General features: G+C 52.4%; 1 protein-coding gene and 2 pseudogenes across 2 annotated transcripts in view; 2 read left to right on the plus strand and 1 right to left on the minus strand.

Annotated features, from left to right (window-relative positions):
- Positions 1–14,331, minus strand: part of LOC142579865 (KICSTOR complex protein ITFG2-like) — a 196,717-nt gene that overhangs the window by 127,716 nt on the left and 54,670 nt on the right. The window lies entirely within an intron of this gene.
- On the plus strand, positions 646–2,000 carry LOC142578375 (uncharacterized; annotated as a pseudogene).
- Positions 6,924–14,251, plus strand: LOC142579867 (uncharacterized; annotated as a pseudogene).

Raw genomic sequence — 14,331 nt, forward strand, 5'->3', positions numbered from 1 at the left:
ATGAGGGACGGATGGCGCCTATGTATTCAGTGCCAACACGAGGGCATGAAAATTATAGAGAGAGGCTATGCACTAGATTTCTAAATCACATGGTGCGATTCCGGCCACGCCATTGGCTGCTAGCGCGCAACACGGCCACGGCCACAGCTCGTCTGCTTTTTTTTACAACGCACAGCTCTCTCAACATCTTCCCAGGCTTTCACGCATTTTTCTATTTTCTACTCCTTGTTTCGATGGATGCCGAGAAGAAACGCGATTTTAGGTCTCGAGAGTATCGGTCGAAGCACAAGTTCGAGGGAACCCACCGCAAAGTCAAGCAGCAGGTAAGGAAGACGTTCATGGCAGCTAAGCCTAACCTTGGTGACAGTGATGCTTTTGGCGGTTCGGAGCAGACTGTAACAGCCAGACACTCAAGATTCGTCAATAGCGTAGACGAATTCGTCAGCGCATCGGAGAAAAAGTTAAGGACCTTTAAGAATCAAGATAAGAGCGACGAGAAGACGGCATGCACATTTATTAGCTTTTCATCTGCGAGTTGGCCAAAAAGCAGGAAGGATCATTTTTGGAGTTGTGTTGCAACAATACAGCGTGTTCCAGATACATTATCTCATCAACGTATTCATCATGGCATGCAGCTCTGGCAGACTACACTAACGGTGGAGAGCGCCCTTCAGCCAGCCCAAGAGAGTTTTGCCATGAACATCAAGGCAGTGGTTGCGGCACACGCAATATGAGCTGGACGCAAACAACTCGTCTGATTTTGTGCAGTTCTAGGTTTGCTAAAACCTATGCAACGTAGATCGTTCACCACCATAACAAACAAAGTGCACCTCGCTGCTACGAAAGCAGTGGCTGATAACCTGGAGTTGGCTCAGAAAGTAACAGCACAGGAAGCAGGATCTGCAAATGTAGCTGTTATGTTTGATGGTACTTGGCAGAAACGAGGCCACAAGAGTCATAACGGCATAAGCACAGCCATTTCTTTGGAAACAGGGCTTTGCCTGGACTTTCAAGTTTTGTCCAACTACTGCCAGGGTTGCAGTACACGCAAGCCATTTGAAAGCAAAGAAGAGGAAGAAATATGGCAAGCTTTTCATATGCCAGTGTGTGAAAAAAATGTAGATTGCTCAGCACGTGCCATGAAGACTAATGCTGCTGAGAGGATATGAAAGAGGACCAAGTCCTACAGTACTCCACTGAGGTTTACAACCTTCCTCAGCAATGGTGACAGCAAGGCTTATACAGCTGTGTCAGCGGCAAAGGTGTACAGAAGTGCACCCATCATAAAAGACTGCACCAACCATGTAGCCAGCAGTTAGCACTGCCCTACGAAAGCTCAAAATGCCATGAGGGCAGAAGCTTACAGACGCAGTCATTCAGAAGTTACAGAGCTACTTTCAAGTAGCCATCACTGCCAACACAGGAAGTGTATGTGGAATGTGTTGTGCAATCCGGGCATCATTCTTCCATTCATACTCAATGGATACAGCCAAGAGCCCTAAGTTTTGTTCGGCTGGCGAAGACTCCTGGTGCAAGTTCAAGCGGGCAGAAGCGTTGGGTCAGGCAGCCCCAGCACACACCTCTATTCTGACAAACAGCCAAGGTGAGACAATGTTGCCCATATGCAAAAGGCTGATGGAAGAACAGCTACTCACTCGCTGTGTCAAGGGGAAAACTCAGAAGGGAGCCGGATCATTGAACAGCAAGATTTAGCTATTGTGCCCCGAGACGAGGTTTGCCTCGCGCACAGTCATGGAGATTGTAACAGCACTCGCTGTCCTGTGGTATCAAAAGGTCAGAAGGGCTATGAACAAGTTCTGCAGGAACTAGAAGTGCTTCCCTCAAGGGAACTAGTTGCACGGAGCAAAGATTGTGACAAGAGAAGTATTTCCAGCATGTCAATGAAGCTGACAGCAGAGGCAAGGTCTCACCATCGCCGTCTAGCCAAGGAGGCTCATCTTGAGCGTGCTGTTCACAAAGACGCTGAGAGAACAACATAGGGTGCACATGAATTCTAAAGTTGTGCACTGGATCTGGATACCCTGGCCTGCATTGTGTGCAGTTTTCGGATAGATTTCATCATCATCCTCATCATTTATTTTTACTTTACGGGCCCCATGTGGGGTATTACATAAGGAGGGGGGGGGGGCAAAATAATACGAACATCGAAAGAATGGTCATGTACAAAGCAACAAAAAGCAACAACTGAAAAGACACTAAAAATACACAGCTACAACAGAAATAAACAACTTTTATAACTTTCAATTGCATTTTTCTCAACTTCATATTTTAGGCCAAACATGGCTGTTGTGTACGACATTTAATTACTTACTGTGGTCCAATAAAGATCAAATTTGGTATGCATATAAGATGTGTACAATGCACTTATCTAGATTTTAACGCAATCAGTCTATTTTTAAGGATGAAACGAAGCACCAGGTATGAAATTTTCTCAAAATGTTGCCTGTCAAAGTAATGACATTAACTTGCATATCGGCACTCAGTGGAGTGTTAGGGACAGGAAAAACCATTTTGCACTGCTCTAGCATGCTAACTGCTATGTCCAGCAGCTGCACAAACACACTATTTCTCCCTTATGCATGGTACTTAGGACTCGTAAGCATCGAGCTAGCCTAAAACTACAAAGAGGTTTGGAATGAGGACATCAAGCTCTATAGTAAATGGTAAAATTTTCATTCCACCTAGTGTTTATATTTATATATATATATATATATAAAGAAGGTTTCTGAGTAGCGTCTCCCCTTGAGGGCTTATGCACATTGTGCAGCACTTTTGCACATCTTTCTCAGTAAATGGTACACTTGGTAATGGAACTAATTTCCACGGTCCCTTGAACTTCCGTTTACCGAGAGTCCACTGTACAAGTATATAACTTTTTTTTCGGCTGTCTATTATGTCTTCTGGTAAATACACACTCATGACAAAGTCTTCGCTAAATAGAAAGACGTCAAAAATTTTTAAACTGCGGGCAAAAAATACACAAGATTCGATAAAAAAATTTCAGAAAATAAGAATGTGCATTAGCGCACATTTCTTTATATCTAAGTTCAACTGTATCCACAACAAATCCAATAAATTTAATCCTGTGAATGACTTGCTATGGCAACCTGCTAGTAGAGTGGGGACAGGTGCTACAAATTTTTTTGCCCAATACAAAATCTGCCCCAAAATGCCCTTGACAATTCCCACCACTGTATCTGCAGAAAAAGTAAGTACAGCATGCCGGAGTTGAATAAATGTTCCTCGTACCTGTATATCAGGTCACTTTTGCACCTTTTTCCACCCTGACAACGTTTTGTAAAATAAGCTACTATAGGTTAAGGGGTGACATCGGTCTTTAGACCCAAAAAATCATTTAAAAAAACGAATTTTGGAAAATAGCATTTCTGGAATCTACATTTATTATTCTCCCTATCTGGCAAGTTTCCAATCTCGTAGGTCATATTTCAGTCATACTATCAATTTAAAAACAGATGGGGCACCTGATTTTTCGCGTGTCGACGCTAAAACGACACACATTCAATGACGGCGTGCTCGCATACAAGTGCCCTGAGGGCAGTCATCTTGGTCTCATTTGAAAGAATGGGGTTTCGGCTTCAAATATCGCATGCTACCGCTTCGTTAGGCTTGCTGGTTCAATACAAAAACCGGCGGCAAAAACAGATAAAACGCGCATTCTCGTTTGCTGTCGCATGCACATGACTAGATAACACCATGTGATTGGCTGGGCCCACTCCCGAGCTGTCTGCTAGCTGCAGCAGAGGCACAGGCGAGATGCCATGTTCGATACGATCATTGTGTGAGTACGCGCGACGATGCCTCCTCCACTTCGAAAATTTGACTCTAAGCACAAGTTTGGAAAGAAAAGGAAGAAGTCCCTGCTCAACAACTTCAAAAAATTCCCCACCGCCTCGCAAGTCGTTGAGGACGAGCCACCAATGGCGTCAAGCAATGGAACTGATGGAGCCGACCAAGTGTTAGGCCTAGGTGGTGCAACGAGTAGGTGTGACGAAAACGCCAGCCGCGTCCGTCAAGACACGGCTATGCTGACACCTTCAAATTTGGAGCTAATCGACAGGCGATCCGGCAAGAAGCTACAAGAGCTCGCGTCAGCCGCAGCAGTGAGCAGTAAGTCGGAGATCTTGTCTGCTGGCGATGTCGCGGCCAGCCCGCTTGGCAGTACTGTTTTCACCGTCGTGTGCCTGGAATCGGTGAACGCAGTGTTGGAGCATATGAATTGTAATACATGCGGCGGTAGCACGAAAATCAGCCGAAAGGAGCACGAATATGGCCTTGCAGTAAGTCTGGTGCTCATATGCTTGAAATGCGGCGACAAAGCATCAGCGTGGAGCTCGCCGCGTGTGAATGGGACTCGGAAGGTGAACCCGTTTGCTGTTAACAATCTGGCTGCAAGCGCGATGCAAAGCACTGGCAATTGGCAAACTGTGTTCAATTATATTTTCGCAGCAACAAATATATCGCACCGCGGACTGCATACGAAAGCGTGGCAGGGGCACGTCAAAACGAAGTTGACACCTGCCGCGACCCGGGCAGCTGCGACAACTGAATGCGCAAAGTCAGTCCGGCAGCTTTACAGCCAATTAAACTTCAGCAACCCGGGCAACATTGCTGTATCGTACGACGGGTCTTGGACGACTCGCGGGCACAGTTCGCACATCAGTGCCGGCGCCGTCATTGAACTTTTTACGGGACGTTGGTTGTGCTGAGTTGTGCTGAGCAACTTTTATGCCGGTTGTCAGCGGGGACCAAAAGTTGGTGACCCTTCATACGAAGAATGGAAAGCCAGTCATGAGTGTCAGAAAAATACAGATAAGAAGGCTGGTGAAATGGGGGTGGAGGCTGGCCTCGTTTTATTCAAAAGATCGCTGGAAAAGTACAGCCTAAGATAGACAACTGTGCTGTTCGACAGTGACTGCCGTACTTTCTTGGCCCTAAAGGAGCCCAAAGCATATGGCTTCATAGAAGTTGACAAAGAGGATTGTGTCAACCATGTCCATAATTGGATGGGGACAGCACAACGTAATGCCCTGTCAAAGCACAAGGGGCCTGGCTCAGAGCCACTTGGTGGAAGAGGAAGGTTGACTGCAGATTTGGTCAACAAATAGAGCTCTTATTACGGATGGGCTCTGAAGTCCCACACTGGTGACATTAAAGCCATGGAGAAGGCCGTGATGGCAAGCTACTATCACGCAACATCAAATGATGTAATCTCAAATCACAGCCTTTGTCCAGAAGGTCCTGATTCCTGGTGCCGGCAAAATGCTGCAAAAGCCACAGGCGAACCTGTGCCGAAGCACCTCTGCAATTTACCTGCTCATGTCAACAAGGCATTACTGCCAATTTACCAACAGCTCTCTGACAAGATGCTTTTGAATGTTGCCAGCGAGGCAAAACGCAGAACGAAAACCTGCACTTGCTAATATGCTCGCACCAAAGGAGCGGCACGCATCACTCTTCAGCGTTGAGGCTGCAGTGGCGGAAGCAGTGATGAAATTCAATGCTGGCTGCAGGAGAACCTCGGCAAGCATTTTGCAAGAATTCTGGATGAACCCTGGCAAAAAGTGTATGCAGCGCATGGAGGAAAAAGACCGGCGCCGATCAGCTGCATCTGAACACAAGCGTGCATCAGCGGAAAATGTGCAGTGCATATTCAAAAAGCGCCACAGAGGTGCTAATGCCCAAAGTGACTATGCCCCAGGAGCCTAATAATGTTTTGGGAATGTGTATGTGTACACATTTGTGACTCCTCACAATTAAGTGTGACATTTGTTTGTTTTCTTGATTTTTCTCGAAATACTAATTTTGCACACTCAGCAAGACATTTACTGTGATATATATCAGTAGCTATCATAAATATATTAATTTTTTTGCAGCATAAAGCTAGATGTTTGGAGCGCCTAATATAGGAAGCAGTTTTTCAATTTTCTTTGTATAAAGTTTTTAAAATTTGTCTTGTGTGACTAATGCATGGCCATGTTCAAAACAATGGAGTTCAGTGCATTATAAAGTAAGAAATATTGATCCAATCATAAAAGTGCTTCCTATGTTGTGAAGCTTGTGCTTTCTACTATTGGTTCATATGTCATTTGTCTATTATTGTGCAGCAGTTATTTGTCTATTGTAGTAAGAACAAAAGACACTGTTTTCTTTAATTATGTAACGAAATAATGAACCTACAGAAAAAATAACTGCATTTTTTAGAATCAGGAAAGGAAACTAAATAAGCATGCCGATTTTTATCAAGTTTGGTTCCTAAATAAGTAATGATAACTTTAAGGGGAGATGCGGGTCAAAAAACGCGGCGTTTTTCAACAACATCATTTGTTGATTGTTTGTTTTCACTTGTTTTCGCCAGTTTAATATCGCTACTTTTATGAAAACAAAAATTAAGGCTGAATTTAAACTGGAAATGGGTTAAAATTGTGTTTAAGAGCACAAGATGGGTGTTTTTAACACCCATCTTAACACCCGTCCGAAAGTATGCAGTCTTCGAGCGTCTCACGGCCGAAACATGCGGCCGCTCGCCATTCCAGATCGCATGAGGAGATTAACCAGGCCGCATTCTTCCAGTAACCATGGTTTCCCAGGCTGCTACGGCACAAGAAATAATAAAAAATGCCTGCGTTTGCCGCGTTTTTCGAGCGCTGCGGCTGGTTTTTAAATCACGTGGTATGAATCCGGGATCGCCATTGGCCGTTGTGCTCCTGCGTGTGGCGAAGCCTACTTGCTGAGTCCATGCAACACCACCTAAACTAGGTGGTGGTGGTCCATGTCTCGTCGAGCCTTGCCGCTGAACAACTGGCCTTTCACATTTTTATCTTCCTTATGGATGAAGAAAACAAAAGCCAGTGCAATCATCGATCAGTGAAGTATCGGAAATGTGTGTACGGGAACCGGCCGACAAGCTAAAAGGACTCACGTCGTTTCTAGAACTATGCTGCGAGAACAGTGCGTGCCCCGAAAGCATTCTTTCAGCAGCATACACATCACGGCGTGTTTCTCCGGGCATGGAGGCCAGCACGAGTGCAGCAGGCGACGGACCACGTGCAACCAGATCCTATGACAGCGGGAGTACACGCTATAGCTTTGCTGTCAATGTGAAAGCTGCTGTGGCCGCGTGCTTTGTAGATATTGGCTACAAGCAGTTGGTCAGATTTTCTGCAGTTGTTGGCTTGCAAAAGCCAATGCATCACAAATCTTCTGTTGCCATCAGCCGGAAAGTTCATGACGCGACACTGAATGCTATCGCCGAAAATCTTGCGCAAGCCAGGCAATTCATAGCGAGTGATGCGGGTGAGGACGAAATTGCTGTCAAGTATGACGGTATGTGGCACAAACGAGGCCATAAGAGCCACAATGGTACTGGAACTGTTGTGTCCCTTGACACTAGACTTTGTTTGGACTTTGAAGTCCTGTCCAACTTTTGCCTAGCCTGCAGTCGGCATAAGGCCCTGCCAGATGAAGAAGAGGAAATCTGGCAAGCATTTCATGGCCCAGTGTGTGAGCAAAATGCTCATTGTTCATCTCATGCAATGGAAGCAGAAGCCACCGTACAGATATGGCAAAGGAACCAGACCTATGGCAGACCATAGCGCTTCAAGGAATTCCTGAGCGATGGAGTCTCCAACACCTACACCGCAGTTGTAGAGGCAGACATCTATGGTGGTGCAGTCGCGTCTGAGCTGCGATCGGAGAAGGTCACGTTGCTCCTCGCTCTGACGACTTCGCCTCGATTGGCACCACGTGTTTCGGCGTCGCCCATGTTTGCGCCCGCTTAGGAGCACGTTGCCGCGCTTTTCGCTGCTTTCGGCTTTCTTCCCGCACGCGAGAAGAGGCCTCGGCAGCACAGTGTGGAGTTTCGGCCACCCGGCGAGCCGCCGCCACGCGTCCGCCATCAACGCCATGCCAGCTTGAGTCGGGTGATACTCGGCCCCGCGACCCTCGATGAGCTCCGGGCAAGGGAGGACCTCGAGCGTCGCGCCACTCGCATGCTGGGCGAGTGGCTACGTGTACGGGCCCCCTCGTTGAAGGTCCCTGCAGTTCAACCCGTGCCTACGACTGCACCGGCAGCGCCAGCGGCAACCTCGGCGCCATCCGAGAACGGCCCTTGCGTGCAGGAAACCCACGCTGAGGTGCCGCTTCCCCTCTCGGATGACGAAGAAATGGACTTGACCAGTTCTCGGAAACGCGCCCGCGAGAGCGAGGATGACGAACCTGCCGGGCCACGCAAGCAGCCGCCGAGCGTTCCCCCCTGCGCCGTCTCCGAGCTCCAACTTCCATCCGGCCCTGCCACCCGTGTAACAGACGTCGTCTCTAATGCACCACTGCCCGTCGTTGCACCCCAACTGTCACAGACGCCAGCTGCCGCAGACGAAAACGCCGCCGCAGTGCTCTCTGGGCGTTCAGCCGCGTCTAAGCCAGGCCCAAAAAGGAAGCGACGCTTCCGCCAGTTTGCCGAGCTCATCACGGATGCGTCGCAAAACGCACATGCCTCCCCTCACAATGCCGCCGACACTGTGCTCTTCCGTCCCATCGGCCGCAAAAACAACTTTTTGAAGCTGTCTAGTGACCTTATCGCCGCCCAACTTTGCCGCATTGATGGCGTCAAACGCGTGCGCGTCAACTTTCGCCGTAACGTGGTTGCGGCAGACTCTGTGCCCGGTGCGGACCTGTCCCGCCTGCTGGATGTACGGGCCATCGCGGACATACCAGTGAAGGCGAAAGCTCTCGGCAAGCACTCTTGCGTCGGCGTCCTTTTCGGCGTTGACAGCTCCTTTGACAACGACACACTGAGGGACAACATAGAGGCTCCCGTTCCCGTTCTCTCCTGTTCCCGCAACGGCGCAAACGTGAGTGTCACCTTTGCTGGCAACGTCGTCCCCACGGACGTACTTCTCTTCAAGCAACGACGGCTCGTGCGACCTCGTCTGCCACGCCCACTCCAGTGCGACCGCTGCGGTGTGTACGGCCATGCCGGCGCCACTTGCTCCTACGACGCCCGTTGCCTCCGCTGCGGAGGTGGTCACGCGACAAGCGACTGCGCCGCGCAGCACCCAGCGTGCATAAACTGCAAAGGCCGCCATGCAGCCACCGAGCCGCGCTGCCCACACTGGCAGCTCGAAAGGAAAGCAGCCATCCTGCTAGCCTCCTCCGAGCAGCCCATGACTCGGAAGAAGGCGCTCGAGCTGGCCAAAGCTCGCGCCGCGCAACCTGAGCATCGTCAGCATCAGCAGAACGTGCCCCGCCCTTCAGCGACGGTACAAGCTGGCGTGTCGTTCAGCGATGCTTTACGTGGCCGCAGCGTCAATCCCGCCGCGCCGGAAACCACGCCGCCTCCCGCAGTTGCCCCTGTTGGCGACCCGAGGGACGCCCTGATCGCGGCGCTCGCCGCAGCTCTGCGGGCGCTCATGGAGACCACCCCGCACATGGAGACCACCCCGCACATGGACGACACGGTGCGACAGATGTGCACCGCGGCCCTGGCCGCACAGCAGTCCCTGCCTCGTCATGGCTAGCCAAGCAGCGAAACGTCGGCCGTGCATACTGCAGTGGAATGTCCGCTCGATGCGCCGCCGGCACCCGGAGCTTTGCCAGCTTCTTCTCCTGCACGAGTACGATGTGCTCGCGTTGCAGGAGACACACGTACGCGACGGGGAGTGCAACCTTCCGGGCTTCGTCGCCTACCACAGTGCCGTCACGTGCGAACTTCAGTCTTGTGCCGACGTTCCATGCCGCGATCCACTCCACCCACCCGGCCGCTCTCGAGCGTCTGTTTATGTGCGTGCGCGCCTTGGTCAAGCCGCCGTCTCTGTGTCCGACATCGTTCCCACCTCCGTGGAGTGCGTGGCTGTGACCGTGCGCGTTGGGGGGGTCGACACTTGTGTCGCCAGAGTGTACGTCCAGCCCGTGCAGCGATGGGATACCTCTTTCGTGGAGAGCCTCACCGCGCGCATCGACGGTGACTGTGTTGTGTGCGGCGACTTTAACTCTCACCACACGGCATGGGGCAGCAGCCGCTGTGAGCCTAACGGCAGGAACCTGCTGAACTCTATCACCTCCTCTGGTCTGCTGATCATCAACACCGGCAGTCCCACTTTCGTGCGTCGGAGTGTGCGCGGGAGTGTGATAGACTTATCGCTGGTGAGCGAACGGTGCCATTACGAGTGGGTACGCAGCCCTGGCACGCAAGGATCGGATCATTATCCGATTTCGCTTGACCCTCTCGGCCTCTACGGCGACCGGATCCGCACCTACCGCATCACGGACTGGTCTCTCTTCAGGACGCTGTGTGCCACGCCTCCTCCTGTCAACACTGACTTCCTTTCGCACATCTCAAGCTGCGTTGCCGCCGCGACCAGGTCATGTACGGTGCCCGCTGGAACGCCGGCGCCCGACATGAAACTTTTGAACTTACTCGCAGTACGACGACGCGCCGAACGCCGCGCCATCAAAAGCGACAAGGTGGAGCACTGGACTCTTTACAACCGCCTTGACGCCGCTTGCCGTCGTCATGCCAGGCAGCGCCGCAATCAGAGCTGGCAAAGTCTCTGCCTCTCCTAGGAGGACACTCGCGATAAAGCCCGCCCCTGGCGCATCCTCGCCGCCCTGCTCAGTCCCAAGATCCCCCGCCGCCCTGCACTCTCCATCGCAGTGGCTCAGGGCTTGAGTGCCGAGCAGTTGGCCGAACTGTTCGCGGATACGTTCGCCCCGCCGTCTGTGTGCCCTGTCACAGCCGCCGTCGAACTTCCGCCACACAACATGGTTGAACGCCTCGCTCCTTTGCGCTATTTCCCAACGAGCGCAATTATGGAGCATGTAGAAGTGTTGTGTTCTGCTGAGTTCACGATCAGAGAGTTGCGCATCGTCTTGAACAAGCACAAACGCCGCTCCGCTCCCGGTTCCGACGGCGTTACTCATCAAGTGCTCAGGAACATCGACGCAGCTCAACTTCCCTCACTTCTCGAGGTTTTCAACTCCGTCTGGCGCAGCGGCATCATCCCCGCCAACTGGAAAGAGGCGATCGTCGTTCCCATTCTGAAGCGCGGTTCACCAGCCTCGAACATCAGCTCCTATCGCCCAGTATCGCTGACCTCGGTACCCGGCAAAACGATGGAGTCGATGGCTTTGAACCGACTCGAATGGATCGCCTCCACCCTCAACGCTCTTGCCCCGGAACAAAGTGGCTTCCACAGACTCCGCTCGACAGCTGATTCCATCGCGGACGTTGTCGCCACTCTCGAGCACGCTGCAAGCCGCCACGAAGCCGCATAGCTGGTGCTGCTCGATGTTGAACGCGCGTTTGACGGCCTCCCGCACGGCACCATCATCCAAGCGCTTCACGAGCTGCGCATCACCGGCCGCCTACTGGACTATGTGTCGGCCTTTCTTTGCGACCGAACACTCAGAGTGCGTGTTGGCGACGCACTCAGCACCCCCCGTAGCGTGACCGCTGGTGTTCCTCAGGGCAGTGTTCTTAGCCCCTTTCTATTCAACTTGGCGCTTGCAAGGCTCCCCGATTTCATCCCGAAGCTAACAGCCTTCGAAGTCCGTGTGGCGATCTACGCCGACGACATCGCCCTTTTCGCTTCCGCGCCCACGGACTATGGCTACCAAGTGCGGCAATCACTGCAGTCTGCTATCAACGCCGTGGACGAATACCTCACCAGCGTGGGCCTTCAGCTCTCGGCGTCAAAAACCGAGGCGCTAATGATTCACCCCCGTGCTAGCCGTGCTCGCTCCGAAGTGCCCACTCTCTCGCTGCGCGGAAGCCCCCTCCCGTGGCGGAAAGAAGTTCGCTGCCTGGGCCTTCACATCGACTGCCGCCTGAACTTTAATGCGGCAACCACACAGCTCTGCAGGGATGCCAGGAAAGTCGCAGGCGCCGCACGCTCCCTGCTCGCCCGTGGCCGTGGCTGCACACCGCACCTTGCGCTCCGAGTTTATAACTCGATTGCAACTTCGCGAGCGCTCTACGCGCTGCCTCTTACCAACGCCAGTGCAGCCAACTGGAGGGCCGTCGACGTCGAACACCGCACTGCAGTTCGCCAGATGTACGCGCTTCCCCGCTTCTCGCAAGTGGGGGTAACTCTCGCCAAAGCGGGAAACTGGCCGCCCTCACTTCGTGCGAGGAAACAGGCGCTTCACCACATCGAGCGTCTGCAACGGTCGCCACAGGGCCAGCGTCTCGTGTGCCGCCTCCACAACCTCGAGGGCTCGGGCATGGGTCAGCATGCCACCGACTTCAGCACCCGCATCGCGTCTCTGCCGCAACTCCTTCCCTTGCCGCCATCGCCGCACGCTTCCCCGCTGCTTGACGTTAAAATCAGCATCCCGGGTGTCACGAGCAAGCGCCGAACAGCACTTTGGGCCATGCAGCAGGAGACGGCTGCATTGATTCACGAACACCTACGCGACCGCCTCCTCGTCTACACTGACGGCTCCGTTTCCAGCGATGGTTCCGCTGCTGCCGCGTGCACGGCACCGGACATTTCTGCGTCCCGGCAGTGCCATCTCCGTTTCCCTGCCTCATCGACAGTCGCCGAGCTCGCGGCCATCGACCTCGCGGCTGACCTTCTTCACGAGTGCGGTGCTTCGTCTGCTGCAATCCTGACAGACTCGCGCGCGGCTCTGTCTATGCTGCAGAAAGACTACGCCGGTCTCCCACTTGTGCAGCGCATGGGATCGAAACTGCGTCACGTCGTAGATCAGGGCTGCGACTTGGTTTTGCAGTGGGTCCCCGCACACATTGGCCTCCCTGGAAACGAAGCAGCCGATACCCTTGCGAAGCAAGCTCTCTCGGCTCGCTTTCCCCTCGCCACCTCTGTCACTCGCTTCGACGTGGCGAAGACGGCTATTCTACGCACCCTCCGCGCTCATCATCCTGACTCACGTGTTGCTGCGGGGACTCCCCCTCGCCTCCTCCCCCGCGCCGGCCTCTCCCGCTGGGACCGCTCCTTTCTCCTGCGGTTGCGCGTCGGCTGCTACAGCACGGCCGCCCGATTGCACAGACTGCACGGAACTGGCAGCCCCGCATGTGTGGAATGCGGCGAAGAAGAGACTCTCGAGCACCTCCTGTTGCATTGCCCATCCTTTGATGTTGAGCGCACTGCGCTTTGTGCCTCGTATCGTCGCGTGGGTCTGCCTTGCGACACGGAGGGAGCCCTTCTGTTTCCCGCAGCGCACGCCTCTATCGTCAAAAGAGTGCTTGCTGCCCTCCCTGACTTTTGCTGCGAAACGCAGCTGAGAGCGCGGCTATAAGCCCCGCATCGCTACTTCTTCAACCTTGTCCTTTTTTTTTTGCCGCTTTCTTTCCTTCTCTTCCTGATCCTTTTCTCCCCACCCCCCTTACCCTGTGCAGTGCTGTTGAGGTGTCCTCCTTTGAGAGACAGTTACAGCACTGCACTTCTCTCTTCCTTTCTTCTAAAAATCACTACACACTACACACATGGTGGTGCTGTAGATATTGAAAAGGAAAACTGCACCAAACACGTGGCAAAGCGCCTGGGAACTGCTCTTCGCAAGCTAAGAGCCATTGCCAAGAGGGGAGATGCTAAAGGATCCAGTGATCCGGAAGCTCCAAACCTATTACCAGGTTGCCATCACAAACAACAGGGGCAGTGTAAAAGGAATGCACCAGGCGATTTGGGCCTTGTATTTTCATTCCTGCTCCTCGGATAGCGTGAGCAGCCACAAGTACTGCCCAGATGGAGCAGCATCCTGGTGCAAGCACAGGTGTGCTGAAGCTTTGGGTGAACCTGCACCGACCCACACACCCTTGCTCACAAAGGCCCAAGGGAAGGCAATACTCCCTATTTATAAAAGACTAACCGATCAAAAGCTGCTGACCCGTTGTGTTTAGGGCAAAACCCAGAATGCGGCAGAGTCACTAAATAGCAAAATACGACTTCTCTCTCCGAAGACTCGATTTGCCTTGAGGTTTGTCATGGAGATGGCCACTGCCTTGGCAGTTCTATGGTTCAATCGAGGGCACTCCAGCCTTGAATGTGTACTGGTAGAGCTGGGTGTGCTTCCACATCAATATCTGATTGTGCTTGGCACATCACGTGACAGCACACGCCAAAAAAAAATGTCTGCGAAGCAGACTGCTGAGTCAAGAGCACATCGGCGGATGCTGACAAAGAAGGCCCATGTCGAGGACTCTGCTCGGAAACGCCGTGAGGGAGAAACTTATGGTGCGGGCTCATTTTAGTGGCAGTGGCTGCTTAGAGGATAGTTTTCCTCTTTTGCGTGCGAGTTTGATTTCATTTCAAGCTTTTTTTTTGTAAAACT

Source organism: Dermacentor variabilis, chromosome 4 (assembly GCF_050947875.1).
Source record: "Dermacentor variabilis isolate Ectoservices chromosome 4, ASM5094787v1, whole genome shotgun sequence".
NCBI lineage: Eukaryota > Metazoa > Arthropoda > Arachnida > Ixodida > Ixodidae > Dermacentor > Dermacentor variabilis.